Here is a 5,289-nt window from a genome sequence, read left to right as displayed (position 1 = left end):
GTAGCATACATATAGTACAGTATGGAGAGAGGCAGGAGACTACACGTAGCATACATATAGTACAGTATGGAGAGAGGCAGGAGACTACACGTAGCATACATATAGTACAGTATGGAGAGAGGCAGGAGACTACACGTAGCATACATATAGTACAGTATGGAGAGAGGCAGGAGACTACACGTAGCATACATATAGTACAGTATGGAGAGAGGCAGGAGACTACACGTAGCATACATATAGTACAGTATGGAGAGAGGCAGGAGACTACACGTAGCATACATATAGTACAGTATGGAGAGAGGCAGGAGACTACACGTAGCATACATATAGTACAGTATGGAGAGAGGCAGGAGACTACACGTAGCATACATATAGTACAGTATGGAGAGAGGCAGGAGACTACACGTAGCATACATATAGTACAGTATGGAGAGAGGCAGGAGACTACACGTAGCATACATATAGTACAGTATGGAGAGAGGCAGGAGACTACACGTAGCATACATATAGTACAGTATGGAGAGAGGCAGGAGACTACACGTAGCATACATATAGTACAGTATGGAGAGAGGCAGGAGACTACACGTAGCATACATATAGTACAGTATGGAGAGAGGCAGGAGACTACACATAGCATACATATAGTACAGTATGGAGGCAGGACTACACGTAGCATACATATAGTACAGTATGGAGAGAGGCAGGAGACTACACGTAGCATACATATAGTACAGTATGGAGAGAGGCAGGAGACTACACATAGCATACATATAGTACAGTATGGAGAGAGGCAGGAGACTACACGTAACGCATACATATAGTACCAGTATGGAGAGGCAGGAGACTACACATAGCATACATATAGTACGGTATGGAGAGAGGCAGGAGACTACACGTAGCATACATATAGTACAGTATGGAGAGAGGCAGGAGACTGCACTAGCATACATATAGCACAGTATGGAGAGAGGATCAGGAGACTACACGTAGCATATACAGCATGGAGTACAGTATGGAGCACAGCATGGCAGGAGACTACCGCATGCATACATATAGTACAGTATGGAGAGAGGCAGGAGACTACACGTAGCATACATATAGTACAGCATGGAGAGGGAGCAGGAGACCACATATGCACATATAGTACAGTATGGAGAGGAGGCAGGGAGACTCAGACACATATGGTACAGTATGGAGAGGCATGGGAGACTACACGTAGCATACATATAGTACAGTATGGAGAGGCAGGAGACTACACATAGCATACAGGATAGTACAGTATGGACAGAGGCAGGAGACTACACTGAGCATACATATAGTACAGTATGGAGAGAGGCAGGAGACTACACGTAGCATACATATAGTACAGTATGGAAGGCAGGAGACTACACATAGCATACATATAGTACAGTATGGAGAGAGGCAGGAGACTACACGTAGCATACATAACACTAGTACAGTATGGAGAGAGGCAGGAGACTACACGTAGCATACATATAGTACAGTATGGAGAGAGGCAGGGAGGCCCACGTAGCATACATATAGTACAGTATGGAGAGAGGCAGGAGACTACACGTAGCATACATATAGTACAGTATGGAGAGGCAGGGAGACTACACGTAGCATACATATAGTACAGTATGGAGAGAGGCAGGAGCTACACGTAGCATACATATAGTACAGTATGGAGAGAGGCAGGGAGACTACACGTAGCATACATATAGTACAGTATGGAGAGAGGCAGGAGACTACACATAGCATACATATAGTACAGTATGGAGAGAGGCAGGAGACTACACGTAGCATACATATAGTACAGTATGGAGAGAGGCAGGAGACTACACGTAGCATACATATAGTACAGTATGGTGAGAGCAGGAGACTACACATAGCATACATATAGTACAGTATGGAGAGGCAGGGAGACTAGACATACACATAGCATACATATAGTACAGTATGGAGAGAGGCAGGAGACTACACATAGCATACATATAGTACAGTATGGAGAGGGCAGGCATACATAGTACAGTATGGAGAGAGGCAGAGACTACACATAGCATACATATAGTACAGTATGGAGAGAGGCAGGAGACTACACAGAGCATACATATAGTACAGTATGGAGAGAGGCAGGAGACTACACGTAGCATACATATAGTACAGTATGGAGAGAGGCAGGAGACTACACGTAGCATACATATAGTACAGTATGGAGAGAGGCAGGTGAGACTACACGTAGCATACATATAGTACAGTATGGAGAGGCAGGTGGGAGACTACACGTAGCATACATATAGTACAGTATGGAGAGAGGCAGGAGACTACACGTAGCATACATATAGTACAGTATGGAGAGAGGCAGGAGACTACACGTAGCATACATATAGTACAGTATGGAGAGAGGCAGGAGACTACACGTAGCATACATATAATACAGTATGGAAGGTGAGGAGACTACACGTAGCATACATATAATACAGTATGGAGAGAGGCAGGGAGACTACACGTAGCATACATATAGTACAGTATGGAGAGAGGCAGGAGACTACACGCAGCATACATATAGTACAGTATGGAGAGAGGCAGGGAGACTACACGTAGCATACATATAGTACAGTATGGAGAGAAGGCAGGAGGACTACACGTAGCATACATATAGTACAGTATGGAGAGAGGCAGGAGACTACACGTAGCATACATATAGTACAGTATGGAGAGAGGCAGGAGACTACACAGAGCATACATATAGTACAGTATGGAGAGGCAGGAGACTACACAGAGCATACATATAGTACAGTATGGAGAGAGGCAGGTGACTACATAGCATACATATAGCACGGTATGGAGAGAGGCAGGAGACTACACGAGCATACATATAGTACAGTATGGAGAGAGGCAGGAGACTACACATAGCATACATATAGCACAGTATGGAGAGAGGGCAGGTGACTACACATAGCATACATAAGGTACAGTATGGAGAGAGGCAGGAGACTACACGTAGCATACATATAGTACAGTATGGAGAGAGGCAGGAGACTACACGTAGCATACATATAGTACAGTATGGAGAGAGGCAGGAGACTACACGTAGCATACATATAGTACAGTATGGAGAGGCAGGTGAGAGACTACACGTAGCATACATATAGTACAGTATGGAGAGAGGCAGGAGACTACACGTAGCATACATATAGTACAGTATGGAGAGATGCAGGAGACTACACGTAGCATACATATAGTACAGTATGGAGAGATGCAGGATACTACACGTAGCATACATATAGTACAGTATGGAGAGAGGCAGGAGACTACACCTAGCATACATATAGTACAGTATGGAGAGGCAGGTGAGGCTACACGAGCATACATATAGTACAGTATGGAGAGAGGCAGGAGACTACACGTAGCATACATATAGTACAGTATGGAGAGAGGCAGGAGACTACACATAGCATACATATAGTACAGTATGGAGAGAGCAGGAGACTACACGTAGCATACATATAGTACAGTATGGAGAGGCAGGAGACTACACATAGCATACATATAGTACAGTATGGAGAGAGGCAGGAGACTACACCTAAGCATACATATAGTACAGTATGGAGAGAGGCAGGAGACTACACGTAGCATACATATAGTACAGTATGGAGAGGCAGGAGACTACACGTAGCATACATATAGTACAGTATGGAGAGAGGCAGGGAGACTACACGTAGCACATACATATAGTACAGTATGGAGAGAGGCAGGAGACTACGTAGCATACATATAGTACAGTATGAAGAGGCAGGAGACTACACGTAGCATACATATAGTACAGTATGGAGAGGGCAGGAGACTAAACGGGGCATACATATAGTACAGTATGGAGGAGGCAGGAGACTACATGTAGCATACATATAGTACAGTATGGAGAGAGGCAGGAGACTACACATAGCATACATATAGTACAGTATGGAGAGAGGCAGGAGACTACACGTAGCATACATATAGTACAGTACGGAGAGAGGCAGGAGACTACACGTAGCATACATATAGTACAGTATGGAGAGAGGGCAGGAGACTACACGTAGCATACATATAGTACAGTATGGAGAGAGGCAGGAGACTACACGTAGCATACATATAGTACAGTATGGAGAGAGGCAGGAGACTGACACGTAGCATACATATAGTACAGTATGGAGAGAGGCAGACTGACTACACGTAGCATACATATAGTACAGTATGGAGAGAGGCAGGAGGCTACACGTAGCATACATATAGTACAGTATGGAGAGGCAGGAGACTACACGTAGCATACATATAGTACAGTATGGAGAGAGGCAGGAGACTACACGTAGCATACATATAGTACAGTATGGAGAGAGCAGGAGACTACACGTAGCATACATATAGTACAGTATGGAGAGAGGCAGGAGACTACACGTAGCATACATATAGTACAGTATGGAGAGATCAGGAGACTACACGTAGCATACATATAGTACAGTATGGAGAGAGGCAGGAGACTACACGTAGCATACATATAGTACAGTATGGAGAGAGGCAGGAGACTACACATAGCATACATATAGTACAGTATGGAGAGATCAGGAGACTACACGTAGCATACATATAGTACAGTATGGAGAGATCAGGAGACTACACGGAGACTAGTATACATATAGTACAGTATGGAGAGGCAGGGAGACTACACGTAGCATACATATAGTACAGTATGGAGAGAGGCAGGAGACTACACGTAGCATACATATAGTACAGTATGGAGAGGCAGGAGACTACACGTAGCATACATATAGTACAGTATGGAGAGAGGCAGGAGACTGACTACGTAGCATACATATAGTACAGTATGGAGAGAGGCAGGAGACTACACGTAGCATACATATAGTACAGTATGGAGAGAGGCAGGAGACTACATTAGCATACATATAGTACAGTATGGAGAGAGGCAGGAGACTACACGTAGCATACATATAGTACAGTATGGAGAGAGGCAGGAGACTACACGTAGCATACATATAGTACAGTATGGAGAGAGGCAGGAGACTACACGTAGCATACATATAGTACAGTATGGAGAGAGGCAGGAGACTACACGTAGCATACATATAGTACAGTATGGAGAGATCAGGAGACTACACGTAGCATACATATAGTACAGTATGGAGAGAGGCAGGAGACTACACGTAGCATACATATAGTACAGTATGGAGAGAGGCAGAGACTACACGTAGCATACATATAGTACAGTATGGAGAGAGGCAGGAGACTACA

The sequence above is a fragment of the Oncorhynchus keta genome, chromosome 29 (genome assembly GCF_023373465.1).
Source record: "Oncorhynchus keta strain PuntledgeMale-10-30-2019 chromosome 29, Oket_V2, whole genome shotgun sequence".
NCBI classification, from domain to species: domain Eukaryota; kingdom Metazoa; phylum Chordata; class Actinopteri; order Salmoniformes; family Salmonidae; genus Oncorhynchus; species Oncorhynchus keta.
The sequence above is the reverse complement of the archived record's forward strand: the minus strand, read 5'-3'. Positions refer to the sequence as shown.